Raw genomic sequence first — 15,872 nt, 5'->3', positions numbered from 1 at the left:
TATCTGTAGATAAATTTGTGAAGAACTGGCATCTTGATAATATTAAACCTTCCTATCTATGAACATGGAATATCTCTCCATTTTTATAGATCTTTGATTTCATTCTTCAGAGTTTTACAGTTTTCTTCATATAGAACTTATAAATATAATAGATATATATCTAATTACATCTTTTTTGAAGTGCTAATATAAATGCTACTCTTTTTAATTTCAGATTTCACTTGTTCATTGTTATGTAGTGAAGCGATTGATTTCTATATACTAACATTTTATCCTGTAAGTTTCTTATAATTACTTATTAGTTCCAGGAGTTTTTTGTTGTGGTGGTTGTTGTTGATTCTTTTTAGTTTTCTGCATGGATGATTACATCATCTGTGAATGAGGTCAGTTTTATGTCTTTCTTCCAAATCTATATAACTTTTATTTCCTTTTCTTGCCTAATTTCATTAGCAAGGATTAGTATGAGATGATACCTTTGCTTTGTACCCGATCTTTGTGGGAAAACTTAGAGTCTCTCAACACTAAGTATGATGTCAGCTGTAGGTTTTTTGTAGATATAATGTCTTAAATATATATATATATATATATATATATATATATATATATGGCAAATTGTATTACTGTAGATTAATAGCTTCAAGAAAGATAGCTTCAAGAAAGATTGTTACTTTCACTGTATATGCCTATATGTTTCACCAAAGGTAATATTATTGCTTTAATTTTATTATGAAGTACAGTCATTTCATAAGCCATTTTGTAACTATTATAGATTATATGAAAATATTCATGCAAGAATTACCCTTGAAGAATAAATGTAAAGTAAGGAATGCTTTTATATTTGTAAGATCAGTACAGCTTCTGGTCATTGATTGACAATAAAATTGTAGAATGGGGAAGGGAGATAGAATTAATATTGCAAACAAATACCCTTCCTTGTTGAAATTATAAATATATAAATATTTATAACCTAATTTTAGTTTTATTCAAATATCAGAATGTGAAAGCATTTTTTCAGACTAAGCAAATATGACACATAATATTTGAGAGTTTCATTGAATTAGCACCTTCTACACTGTAGAGAATAGTTCCTTAAAATAAATCACAATTGCTATGTGATCTTTGCCCAAATGAGAACTGATCGTAATATATTCTCAGGATTATAGACTATTCATCCAACTATGTCACTACAAGCTTTCCTCCCTAAGTTATCATATGTAGGAATTTTCACTTTAGAAATGTACCTATTTTTTTTTTCTATTACCCACTCCTAAATTGTTTTCTCTGTCATCACATAATCATCAATATTTCTGTATATCACATTTATTTGACCACTGATTGTCAGTTAACAAATCTTGACTCTTTACTATCTTTCAGGCACAAATTATGTGCTGGTAACCAGAAAAGAATGACCCTTGCCCTCATGGATTATGCACTAGCAGAGGGAAATAGATAAAAATCAACAGATAAATAAGTAAATAAATAAATAAATGCAGGTAGTAAATGGTATAAATTCTGTCTCTTCATTGCTATTCTCATTTTTTCATTCATCATTTTCCTGGTTTTCTTTAGTTCTCTGTCCATTAGTTCTTGAGTATATTTAAGGCAGTCCTTTAGTTCTTTGAGTATATTTAAGGCAGTTGATTTAAAATTTTTTTCTAATAAGTTTAATGTCTTGGCTACCTAGGGGATAATTTCTGTCCTTTTTTTTTTTTTTTCCTCTTTGAATGGCCTATCCTTTACTAATTTTGTTTTTGTGTGTGTGTGTGTGTGTGTGTGTGATTCTGTTGTTGTTACTGCTGTTGAAAACTAAAACTTTGACTTTTAATGTGGTAACTCTGGCAATGAGATTCTACATCTTCCCTGTGGTTTGATGGTCTTGATTATTGAAGGCTGCAGTTGTTTGTTTGCTTAGTGACTTTTCTAAATATGAAAAGACTGTATTATTTGTCATGTATGATCACTGACATTCTGCCTGCTCTGTTAGCTTATTATATTCAGCTTGTGTTTTGACAGAGAGTTCCTTGAAAGCCAGGTCCTAAAACAAACAAATAAACAAACAAATAAAACACCCAAAGCATACCTTTCATGGTGAATTAGTTTGTTAGGGGTCTTATAGCAAAGTGCTGCAAAATAGGTGGTTTAAGCAAAAGAAATTTATTGTCTCACAGTTCTGGAAGCAGTGTTGGCAGATCCAGATGTTGGCATGATTGTTCCTTTTCAGAGGTCTGAAAGAAAATCTGGTTCATGCTCCCTTGTGTAGTTTCTGATAATTTGCTGTGAATCTTTGGCATTCCTTGGGTTGCGTTCATTTTCACATATGTTCTCCCTGTCTGTATGTCCCAGTTTTCCCTTTGCATAAGGATATGGTCATATTAAATTATGGGTCACCCTAAAGACCTGATCTTAATGCATTATATCTGTAATGGTCTTATTTTCAAATACATTCACATTTGAGATACTGGTAGAGACCTCAAATAAATTTTGACACAATCCAAATAAGACATACCATCCAGTCTTTGTGAATTGGCTATCTTCTGGGGCACTCATTCAAGGCTTAAACAAGCCATGTACAATTCTGCCTTAGCTTTTACTTCCTGCCTTTGTTGAGCCTAGAGATTAGCCAAGTATGTGAGATTAAGGTCGTAGGTCTTTCCTGAACACCAGTCCTGCCTTGGATTTTTGTGTGGTTTTCTAAATTCCCCAGTCGTACACAGGCACTTGTGAATGTCCTAATTTCCCAAAGAAACTCTCTTTTCAGATTTTTCTCTCAGGCTTTAGGCTGTCTATTACATGTTTCAATCATAATCTTTTGCTCCAGGTGGCTATGGGTTTTCCATTCACTTTATAATGATTATGAACAATGCATATCTCTTTTACACCTTGAATAATTTCTAAATTAGGCAAAATGGAAACAGGTATGTGGTTTTAATCTTTCAGGTAGCCCCCAGAAAGGTTAAAATAAAGAAACATGATATTTTTCTAATAAGGTCTGCTCTGCTTTCTCCCCAGAACCAAGTATGACAGTCTCACTCTTAGAATGCAGGCTGTGGCCTTTAGCTTTTTAAGACTGCCATTGAAACACGGAGTGGGTGGGGGCAAAAGCAAATAAAAAAGCCACAAAGCTTTTCTAACACTTTCAAGTTGCTTTTTTCTTAATTTAGCATTCACTTGGTTGCTGTAACCTTTTAGTGTCTTCCAGAGTTTTGACATAGTTGGTTTCGGTAGTTTCTGCTTGTTTTTGGTATTTCTTTGGAGGGACTAGAGTTTATAGCTGTCTATAGAAAACAGTGCAGTTGTTCTGGGCAGGAGCATGCTTGGTGTATGTGAAGAGCAAGGAATGTGATGAGCCTGGGTCAGGGTGAGAAAGAAGGAGATGAAGTCAAGAGATAATGGGAGGCTCAGATCATATAGGATCTTGGAAGCCATTGTAAAGATTTTGCCATTTATTATGAATAGAGTAGAAGACCTTTGAAGGTTTAGAGCACAGGAATAGCATGATATGTTATGCATATTAAGAGGATAATACTGTTAGGTTGAATATAGAATATAGAAAAACAAGGATAAAGTCTAAAATTATGGTTACGATGTTCTTACAGTAGACAACATGAGCGATAACAGTAGGGTGAACCAGGGGGTAGCAGTGAAGGTAAGAAGTATTTTGACTTAAAATATAATTTGGAAATGAAGCCAATAGGCTTTGGACAGAAGGAAAGATAAGTCAAGAGTGATTGCAAAGTTCTTTACTTGAGCAGCAAGAGGGATGGAATTTTCACCAGCTGAGATGGGGAAAACCGTCAGTAGAGCAGGTTTTAGGGAAACAAACAGCAATATCAATTTTGAATGTGCTGAATTAGAGATACTTACACATCCAAGTAGAGATATGAAATGAACAATTCATTACAGGAATCTGAAATTTAAGAGAGACTTCTGGAAGCCTTTTAATTTCCTGGACTCATTACTTGAAGAAATACTTGAAGTAGTATTTTAAAGAGTAAAAAGGTACCAAATAGTGATTGCTAAAAAATTCTAGCATTAAGAGAGTACAAAGAGGAGAAACTAGATTGACCAGTGAGCTAGGATAAAAATAACTTGACTATGGTTTTTTGGAAATCAAATCAAGAAGATATTTCAGAGTAGAGGAATGTCATCTGCTTCATCAAAATACTACCGTTTATTCATGCTTGGCCATTCAGTTTGGCAAAATGGAGTTCATTGGTGATTTCTGACAAATTGTTACATTTGAGTGATGCACAAAATCCTGGATGAAATTGTTGGATGAAAGTATTGTAGGAGTGTGTCTGTAGTCAATAAATACTATCCTGTAAAATCCCCAGCAATGTTTCCCCAGGTTTATTACCACAGACCTAGAGGAAGGGGGGTATGGTCACAACATGGTACCATGTCACACCATATGGTACCCAAATACAAAAGATATTTGGAGTATCTTCAAGGGATATGCCATTATAAATGGCAAAATGACGTATATATTTAAGACAAATAATAATCCTGCTTTTAGGATATCAAGCTAATTTTGTATCTGAAACCATTTCATAACATGTAGATAGAGCAAAAGCCTCAGAGGAACTTAACAAGGCAGGTATTTAGTATCTTCAACAGGATGAATTTACTTGTAGGCATTTTTTTCATATACTTGTACTTATATTTTGGCAGATAGGAAATGTATGTGTATGTGTAAGTGTGTGTGCTATAATCACCACCAACAATATTGCTAAATGCATACACAATGGATTTGAGTACAGAGCTAATCAACATCAGTTCCTTTGTTGTGCCACCAACTAGTTAGGTGCTGAGTAGGCATTTTTTTCCCTACTTCAGTGTTCTCTTATAGAAAATGAGAGGATAGGTTTAAATGATTAGTGAGAACTGCTAATGCCCTAGAGTTCTCTGATTATCCCCTGGGGGAAAAATTACATGAGTGTGTGTCTAAGTGTGTTAGTATGTGTAACGTAGACAGAAAGAACTATAACTCCTGCTGTGAGTAAGCACCCAGGGGAGACAATAAAGAGATAAAATCACAAGTATAGCAAAATTTCAGAACAGTCATAAATTGTAAAATAGACCAAAAATATTTTTTAAAATACCCATCTTTACTTCACTCATATAGAAGACAGAGATAGAAAACAATGAAATTATTGGAGGAGACACCGAAGAAGAAAAGCAAGAAAAGGAATCTGGGAGAAGTGAAGTCTAAAATCAGAAGTTAAAAGAAAGGAAGAAATGTACACATTGAGTAAGGAGGAGGAAAATTCACAAATATTATAACTCTTTGAAAATCCCTATTTTCAAAATTGAACTGTTCAAAACCAACTTTTCTCCTCTTTCCAGAACAATAGCTCTTTCTCCTTTTTCCAGAACAATAGCTATTTATTTACTTAACATAAAGAAAGGGAAACAGTTTCTGTTTTCAGCATGCAGGAAAGCATTGACTTGGTGCATTGCTTAGAAGACCATTGAAGACTGAGACCAGGCTCTCCTTCTTTATGGGCAGCAGGAACCCACAGACTCCACTAAGGCTTTAAATAGCTGCACCTAGTAGAATTAAAAAGTGTCATGAGTTTGGACTAAGCATGAACAGAAGCACTTGAAACTATTAAACTCAGGGCCGACTATGAAAGCAAAGCAGTAGTAAGAATTTAAAGGGTCATTAAGTTAGCCAAATGGATGGCAGGAAGAAAAATCAGCTACAAAAATGGAGAGGTTGAGGGGGTTTCTTTAATGTTCTTAACAAAAATTAGATGTTTGTTAATCTCTCCTCATTTGGAGAAGAAGAAAAAAGACCATACTAAATCAGATAAGGGCTTTTTCAGGCACTGTGTGTATGACATTAGGTGTGTGCTATTAGGTTAATTGAAATTTTCAAGTTAAAATGACCTTCTAACTTTAAATAGAAATTTTTTTCCCCAGTCATTTGTTAAAGGGGTTGTTTTGCAGTTTCCTAAGCACTAAGTCTATTGTGCTATTTGTAATTTGACTTGGAAAATTACTTCCCTAACCTCTAACACTCAAACCTCTTTAATATTGTAAAATTGCTGACTATCTTTCTTAGAATTCACAATTCAGACAAAAATACCACTTTGTCTTGTTGAATTTTAGGAAGTCTTGGAAAGACACATGGGAGGGGGGCAAATTGTGATGTATTTTGAAGTCCCTTCATTAAACATATCTTCAACAAACTTCAGTTGAATACAGCCCAGAAATTCTGATATGCTCCAGAGATAAGAGATACGATGCTAATGCCTTCCCTAAAAAAAAAAAAAATTCATGGTGTATTGGAGACAGTAAAGACAATCAGGGGAAAGAGCTGATTATCATCATGGCAGAGGATGATTTGTGCTTATGAGATAAGCCAGGTGGAGAAGGGTGTATGTGAACATAATTAGTAGAGGGCATTAAGGGACAAAAGTAGGTGTCAAGAGAGGTAATCCTTAAAGAACAAAATTAGCAAGACAGGAAACAACATGTGTTGGAGAGGATATGGAGAAAGGGGAACTCTCTTACACTGTTGGTGGGAATGCAAGTTGGTGCAGCCACTTTGGAGAACAGTGTGGAGATTCCTCAAGAAATTAAAAATAGAGCTTCCCTATGACTCTGCCATTGCACTACTGGGTATTTACTCCAAAGATACAGATGTAGTGAAAAGAAGGGCCATCTCTACCCCAATGTTTATAGCAGCAATGGCCACGGTCGCCAAACTGTGGAAAGAACCAAGATGCCCTTCAACAGATGAATGGATAAGGAAGATGTGGTCCATATACATTATGGAGTATTATGCCTCCATCAGAAAGGATGAATATCCAACTTTTGTAGCAACATGGATGGGACTGGAAGAGATTATGCTGAGTGAAATAAGTCAAGCAGAGAGAGTCAATTATCATATGGTTTCACTTATTTGTGGAGCATAACAAATAGCGTGGAGGACAAGGGGAGATGGAGAGGAGAGGGGAGTTGAGGGAAATTGGAAGGGAGGTGAACCATGAGAGACTATGGACTCTGAAAAACAATCTGAAGGTTTTGAAGGGGCCAGGGTGGGAGGTTGGGGGATCCAGGTGGTGGGTATTGTAGAGGGCACATATTGCGTGGAGCACTGGGTGTGGTGCAAAAATAATGAATACTGTTACGCTGAAAAAATAAAAAAAAATTAAAAATAAAAGAACAAATAGTAGTTGACCTACTAAATAAGAGGTAGAAGGGTTCCATTTAGTGACAGCGGAATTTACAAGGGACAAGAAGTAACAAATAGTATTTCAACATGTTAGAATAAACTGAAGACCATGGAGGGGTTTGGATCACTGGTGGACAGACTGGCAGGGACTAAACCATAAACAGGACCCTGGGCATGATTTATTGAAGACTTGCAACAAAATGGACCAATCTGAACCTTTGAGATATGGATTCCAGGATCTGATGTCAACACAGAGCTCAGACTGGTCTTTCTTAGATTTCTTACGGACAGCAAAATTTATCCTCAGAGAACCAGAATGACCATGGTTGAACAAAAAAGTCCACATCTGACTGGCAATTTGAAGGTATTTAGTTCCAGCCTGCCTGAAGCTACTAGTGAACTTGATTCAAAAACCAAAAGCTTTTCTAACTTATGACTAACCCAAAACTGACAAAACTTAGCTATACCACACCATTCTTGTTTCCTCATTGTTCTTTTAGATGCATTTCCTGTTCTAAATCTGATTTCCTTTTGTATTCTGTTGCTTTGTTTTTTAAACTTTATTTTAAAATATTTTATTAGAGTATAATCTCCATTGGCTTGAATATGTAAATCTTAAATGCAGCATTCAGTGACTTTCTTCCATGTATACACCAAAGTGACCACCATACAAATCAAGACATAGAATTTTCTCATCACCCCAAATGAATTCTCCTGGTTTCACTTCCTATCACTTATTCTTCCATCTTCAAAAGAGTTAATGTTGTCTTCTCTTTCACTTCGCATAGATTTTTTTAAATCTCACAGTAGATCTGTTCTTTTTTTTTTTTTAAAGATTTTATTTATTTATTTGATAGACAGAGATCAGAAGTAGGCAGAGAGGCAGGCAGAGACAGAGAGAGGAGGAAGCAGGCTCCACGCTGAGCAGAGAGCCCAAAGCAAGGCTCAATCCCAGGACCCTGGGATCATGACCTGAGCAGAAGGCAGAGGCTTTAACCCACTGAGCCACCCAGGCGCCCCCACAGTAGATCTGTTTTGCCTCTGAATTCCATAGACTCATATGTGAAAGAATGGAATCATACCGTGTATGTTTATGGGTATCTAATTTCTTCACTAAATATACTATTTTAGGGATAGAACCCTATTGCAGCATATTACATTGTTTATTCTTTTTATTGTTATCTAATATTCCATTGTCCAAACACTGCAATGTGTTTATCCACTGATACATCATAAACATTTGTGTTATGGTGCTCTGCCAATGTAATTTCTAATTCTTCCAATTTCAAGCTGAAACACTGTATTAAGGCACAAATATTCCTGTTATCTTTTATTACTTTTTGAAGAAAAATTTACTGGGCAAATTGACATTTTTGTACATTTTCAGCTAATGTGCCCATTTTAGCAAAGTATCCTGGTGCTTTTTTCCATCATCTGTTTCATTGTCATTGAGCCCCTTTGATGAGTTCTTGATGCAGTCATAAAGTCACAGAGAAAAACAATATACATTGATGGAAAGAAAAGTCAGAGAATGCAGAAAGATATGGCTTACAATGTGAGAACTATTAATATTACATATGATTTAAACCTGTGTTGTCATACAAATACTATAGAGTTCATGAGGTTCTGAGAGTAATGTTGATACTAACAGGTTTTACATTTAAATGAGATTTCTATTTGCAGTTCTACTTTTAGACCCAAGTTCCTCATGCCCTGTGTACATACATAGCAACATATGTAAGTAGAGAGTCTAGTTCTTTGCTGAATTTGATGAATATAGAAACCAACCTCTGACTAGTCTAAAGAGTAGAGTAATTAATCACATAATTTTCATCCTTAGGAAACATAGCATTTTTTTATGATCTCTCTGCTACATTTTATCATCTGTTTTTATACAACAACTCATGGTAGAACAAAATTCTTTTTCCCTATTCATATTTTACATTGTTTAACACACTTGCGTTTTGTGTCAGGGTATTCTGTTCGTGTGTGTGTGTGTGTGTGTGTGTGTGTGTGTGTGTATTTTAATCAAATACTAGTTTGCCAAAAGCCAATCATTCTGACATTGACATTTAGAGGACTAATTTTTTCTAACCTCAGGGAATTTACTTTTTAGAAATAAATTGAGCATTAAAAATTTCTGTCTGATGTTTTTAAAAAAGTTTTCTGGAATTTCTTATACATAAGCCAAGTGAAGCACAGCATGTTGGCACATACCCAGTACTTTTGGGTACCATGGGATTCCAAAAAATGTTCTTGTCTTGAATTGATTATTTCAACTCTCAACATCATTCATGCAGATGTCAGTGACTTATGCTATGCTTAGGTTATATCTGGCCTCCATATGTCAATGTCAATATGAGTGGCTTCTGGTAAGTTAGTATTTCAGTCCAAGAAAGAACCAAAGAATATCAAAAGCATAATCAAGAGTGAAATAAAAATAGGATTCTTTTGAAATTAGCTATGTAAATAGTAAAAAAAAAAAAAAAAAAAAAAAAAAGCCATCTGGGTGTTTGTTTTCTTTTCCTGCATGGATAGGGGAGTATATAGTTATATGGAGCTATTTATCATAACGATGATTATGATGATGATGGTGGTGGTGTGGTGATGTTTACAGGAATGACATTAGTTATGAAATTCCGTTAAACACTTATAATATGCAGGTATTATGAAATACAATCTTGAAAGTAAAAAATTTTTTATCCACATCTTTGAGGTGAAGAAATGGATGCTTGGATTAGATAACTTGCCCAGACTTACACAAAATAATAAAATAATATATGCTGAAACTGGGATTTTACCATAACAGCTATTTGAGTCCTAGCACTTTTTCTTAGCTACCATTTTATATTCTGTTTAGTGAAGAGTAGATTGACCAGTTGCTGTATAAAATTCATTATTATTATTTTTTATAATGGAGCTTGGGGAAATATTGAAAGTGTCATTTGGATGTTAGAAAAGGGCTTGTTTTGATGGCATCAGTGTCTTAGATTAAATTCCTTAGAAGCAGAGCCCGAGTCAGGGATTCTGATGCATATGTTTTACTGAGGGAATTCTCATGGGAGAAGGGGAATGAAGAAAGCAAGGTGGGGTAAGGGGAAGGTGCTAAGTGAGGACACGACTCCCACTGCAGCATAGTTTTGGCATGATTCCAAGGGGATCTCTAAAGTATGAATTTATCCACAGAATTGATCCCACTATAAGGCAAGAAGAAGGGATATTTATATACCCCAGTTAGTTATTCATTAGCTGAAGGCTTCCCTTAGGAGGAGGTATAAATAACTTCATAGGCTCAGTCCCTGGTTAGCCAAAGAAGAAGGAAATAAGCTATGAATTATTAGCAGCTTATCATGTGTGTTAGTCCATCTGGGCTGCTGCAACAACATGCATTATATTGGGAATTATAAATGGCAGAAATTTATTTTTTATAGTCTAGAGGCTGGGAAATCCAAGATCAAGGCACTGGCAGATTCAGTGTCTGGTGAGAACCCACTTTCTGGTTCAGAGTTGGCCCTTTTCTCATGATGGCCTCATGAAGGAAGGGAAGAAGTAGCTCTCTGAGTTCTCTGTTATAAAAGCACTAATCCTACACATAAGGGTTTTGCTCTCATGACCTAATCATGTCCCAAATGTCCCATCTCCAAATATAATCACACTGGGCATTTGGATTTAATATATGAAATTGGGAAGGTGGGCCACAAATACCCAGCCTGTATTATCATGCATTGTGAATCATTTTTATGAGTAAGAGGAGTCAAGACTGATACTTTTTTCTTTATTTAGAAGGATTAGTCTTGACATGTCCCAAACTATTAGGCCCTCTGAAAACTTTACTGATGTAGCAGAATCCTAAATCTTCATAATACAATCTCTACCATCTGGTACACATCCATCTTACTAAGATATCTTCAGAACTTGCTGCTTAGTGCCCAATGTGTCTGATGAACATAATATTATTAATATTGTGGGCACATTTTCTCTTCTACAAAATGTCTATAATATTGAAATAAACTGTGGTAAAGTAGAAAACTTAAAATCCTGTAACAGCATTAATGTATATACTCTTGTTTGTCCCATTTAAAGGCAAATTGCTTTTGATATTCTTGCCTTTTAGGCATTGAGGGGGACTTCTGTTAGAAAGATTGGAAATCTAACTTTTGTTAGATCAATAGCCATGACCATAAGTTACTTTCTGCTATGGCATTTTGGTATGTCTCCTTCTAAGAGCCATTCCAACACTCTTTAAGGATGGAGCCCATAGGATCCTTGTCAAGATGTCAAATAGGAAAGTATCCCATATGAAAAAATTTTCTATTATCTGCCTTCATATTCTGACGCCTTCTCCTTTGACCTAACACTCTGAAGTCCTATTTCCACATATACTCTTCTAGTTCCTAATAGTATATATTAGCTGGTCCTGCAGCATTTTCCAACATATAACTCCTCTCCTCACTTAGCAAGCCAGCACTACTCTGGTCAGGTTATGCTGAGATTATTTCTGATTATTTTTCTAATGACCAGGAAACTAGGGGAGGTGGAACTCGAGGAGACCAAGCACTGTCTTATAAGCCACCTATATCCATTTATGCATTTTCAGAATCTTCAAGCAAGAATCCATCAATATCCTCTTAAAAGGGGTGGACCAAAGCATTCAGAGAGATCTGGGTATTGAAGTTGCTTAAGTATACATGTCTTGATATTACCACGTCAGATTCCTTGGTGGCACTTCTTTTGATAGGCTTTCTTTGACCTAAAGGGAATTTTCTGGAGCAATGTTTCTCAAACTGTAAGTGTTAATCAGAATCACCTGGAGGACTTATTAAAACACAGATAGCTGGAAAAAATAAAATAAAATAAAATAAAACACAGATATCTGGGTCTCAGCCCGAGTTTCCCATCTGCCAAGTCTGAGGTGGGATCCAAGTTTTTGCATTTCAAGTTCCCAAGTGATGCTGATATCCTGGTCCAGGGACCACATTTTGAGAAGCACTGCTCTGGAGAAAGGGTCAGCTCTAAGCCATTATCAGCCAACACACAATTTATGGATAGATGTACCAGCCTGGAAAGGGAATCTGGGGGGCTCCAAATCATCCAGTACACCTGGTGTTACGTGAATCTAAATAGTGTTGAATTCACCATTCTAATTACACATGACTTACTTCAGAACAGAATTTCTACAAGAATCTCTACATATTAAGTCACTAAAACAGTGTGGTGCAAAAACAATTAATACTGTTATGCTGAAAAGAAATTAAAAAAAATAATAATACAGATAAACCATTGGCCAAACTAATCCAAAAGAAAAGAGAGAGGATCCAAATTAATAAAATTGTGAATGAAAAGGGAGAGATCACAACTAACACCAAGCAAATAGAAACAATCATCAGAAATTATTATCAACAGTTATATGCCAATAAGTTAAGCAACCTAGATGAAATGGATGCATTCCTGGAAACCTGGAAACTTCCAAGACTGAATCAGGAAGTAATTGGCAACCTGAATAAACCAATATCTAGTAAAGAGATTGAAGCAGTGATCAATAATCTCCCAAAAAATGAGACCCCAGGACCTGACGGATTCCCTGGGGAATACTACCAAACATTCAAAGAAGAAATAATACCCATTCTCCTGAAGTTGTTTCAAAAAATAGAAACAAAAGGAAAACTTCCAGACTCTTTTTATGAATCCAGCATTACCTTGATCCCCAAACCAGGCAAAGACCCCACCAAAAAGGAAAATTTCAGACCAATAGCCCTGATGAATATGGATGCCAAGATTCTCAACAAGATCCTAGCTAATAAGATCCAACAGTACATTAAAAAGTTTGCGACAACATGGATGGAACTAGAGCGTATCATGCTTAGCGAAATAAGTCAAGCAGAGAAAGACAACTATCATATGATCTCCCTGATATGAGGAAGTGGTGATGCAACATGGAGGCTTAAGTGGGTAGGAGAAGAATCAATGAAACAAGATGGGATTGGGAGGGAGACAAACCATAAGTGACTCTTAATCTCACAAAACAAACTGAGGGTTGCTGGGGGGAGGGGGTTTGGGAGAAGGGGGTGGGATTATGGACATTGGGAAGGGTATGTGCTTTGGTGAGTGCTGTGAAGTGTGTAAACCTGGTAATTCACAGACCTGTACCCCTGGGGATAAAAATATATGTTTATAAAAAATAAAAAGTTAAAAAAAAATAAAATAAAATTTGAAAAACATTTGAGCTAAAAAAAAAAAAATAATAAAAATAAATAAAAGTTTATCAATCATGACCAGGTGGGATTTATCCATGGGATGTGAGGGTGGTTCAACATTTGCAAATCAATCAGTGTGATAAAACATATTAATAAGAACCACATAGTCCTCTCAATTGATGCAGAAAAAGCATTTGACAAAATACAGCATCCATTCCTGGTTAAAACTCTTCAAAATATAGGGCTAGAAGGAACATTCCTCAACTTCATAAAATCCATCTATGAAAAACCCACAGAGAATATCATCCTCAATGGGGAAAAGCTGACAGCCTTCCCTTTGAGATCAGGAACACGACAAGGATGCCCACTCTTGCCACTGTTATTCAACATAGTACCAGAAGCCTTAGCAACAGCAATCAGACAACAAAAAGAAATAAAAAGCATTCAAATTGGCAAAGAAGAAGTCAAACTCACTTTCTTCACAGATGACATGATACTTTACATGGAAAACCCAAAAGATTCCACCCTCAAACTACTAGAACTCATACAACAATTCAGTAATGGGGCAGGATACAAAACCAATGTACAGAAATCAGTTGCTTCCTTATACATTAACAATGAAAATATAGAAAGGGAAATTAGAGAATTGATTACATTTACTGTAGCACCAAGAACCATAAAAGATCTAGGAATAAACCTAACCAAAGTTGTAAAGGATCTGTACTCAAGGAACTACAGAACACTCATGAAAGGAATTGAAGAAGGAATACAAAGATGGAAGACCATTCCGTACTCATGCATTGGAAGAATAAACATTGTTAAAAATGTCTATACTGCCTAGAGCAATTTATACTTTCAGTGCTGTCCCAATCAAAATTCCTCTGGCATTTTTCTAAGAGCTGGAACAAACAATCCTAAAATTTGTATGGAACCAGAAGAGACCCCAAATTCTTAAGGAAATGTTAAAAAAGAAAAACAGGTGCATCCCAGACAACCAATCATCCCCACTGTGCTTTGGACCAAGGTTTCAAAAGACCTCACCAAAATGCCATCTCAAATGGAACATGCCATGGAAACGATGATGTTCACATTTCACAAGTTTGCTGGGGATAAAGGCTACTTAACAAAGGAGGACCTGCAAGTACTCATGGAAAAGTTCGCAGGATTTTTGAAAAATCAGAAAGACCCTCTGACCATGGACAAAATAATGAAGGACCTCGACCAGTGCCGAGATGTCAAAGTGGGCTTCCAGAGCTGCTTCTCACTAATCGTGGGGCTCAACATTGCATGCAATGACTATTTTGTAGTACACATGAAGCAGAAGAGAAAGAAGTAGGCAATATTGAGCACCACTCCTGCCCAATGAGAGTTCTTCCGAAGGGTCTCTTAAGGAATCTGTCCCACAGCTTCCCCCCGTATAAAGTATTCCATTGGCAGTTGGGGACCCTCAGAAAATGTACAGATAAAATCCAAACCCCATTTGAGAAGCAGAGAAAGAAAAGTCAGATAAGATTTTTATATTGTTTGCATCTTCTTGCCCTCAATAGACAAATTCCTTTCTTTAGTTCCTCAAAAAAACAAAACAAAACAAAACAAAACAAAAAAACCAACAACAAAAACTAGGGGCATCACAATCAAGCCTGATTTCAAGCTTTACTACAAAACTGTGATCACCAAGACAGCATGGCTCTGGCACAAAAACAGACACATAGACCAGTGGAGCAGAGTAGAGAAACCAGATATGGACCCTCAACTCTATGGTCAAATAATCTTCAACAAAGCAGGGAAAAATATCCAGTGAAAAAAAAGACAGTTTCTTCAATAAATGGTGCTGGGAAAATTGGACAGTTATGTGTAGAAGAATGAAACTTGACCATTCTCTTACACCATACACAAAGATATGCTCAAAATGGATGAAAGACCTCAACATGAGGCGGGAATCTATCAAAATCCTAGAGGAGAACATAGGCAATAACGTTGTCAGCAGTAACGTTGTCAACACAAGCCATAGCAACTAACAAAAGCGAAAATGAACTTTTGAGACTTCATCAAGATCAAAAGCTTCTGCACAGCAAAGGAAACCGTCAACAGAACAAAGAGGCAACCCATGGAATGGGAGAAGGTACTTGCAAATGACACTATAGTCAAAGGGCTGATATCCAGGATCTATGAAGAACTCCTCAAACTCAACACACACAAAACAGATAATCACATAAAAAATATGGGCAGAAGACATAAACAGACACTACTCCAAAGAACACATACAAATGGCTAACAGAAACATGAAAAAATGTTCATCATCATTAGCCATCAAGGAGATTCAAATCAAACAACATTGAGATACCACCTTACACCAGTTAGAATGGCCAATATTAACAAGACAGGAAACAATGTGTGTTGGAGAGGATGTGGAGAAAGGGGAACCCTCTTACACTGTTGGTGGGAATGCAAGTTGGTGCAGCCACTTGGGAAAACAGTGTGGAGATTCCTTAAGA

At 36.1% G+C, this 15,872-nt stretch overlaps 1 protein-coding gene and 1 pseudogene across 8 annotated transcripts in view; both read left to right on the top strand.

Moving 5' to 3' along the window:
- GRM7 (glutamate metabotropic receptor 7) overlaps window positions 1-15,872 on the top strand; it is a 924,866-nt gene that overhangs the window by 481,396 nt on the left and 427,598 nt on the right. The window lies entirely within an intron of this gene.
- LOC309840763 (protein S100-A10 pseudogene) lies at window positions 14,332-14,773 on the top strand (annotated as a pseudogene). The gene has a single exon. The product of its transcript is annotated as a protein S100-A10 pseudogene (transcript).

Source organism: Mustela nivalis (genome assembly GCF_964662115.1).
Source record: "Mustela nivalis genome assembly, chromosome: 1".
Lineage (NCBI taxonomy): Eukaryota > Metazoa > Chordata > Mammalia > Carnivora > Mustelidae > Mustela > Mustela nivalis.
The sequence above is the reverse complement of the archived record's forward strand: the minus strand, read 5'-3'. Positions and strand labels throughout refer to the sequence as shown.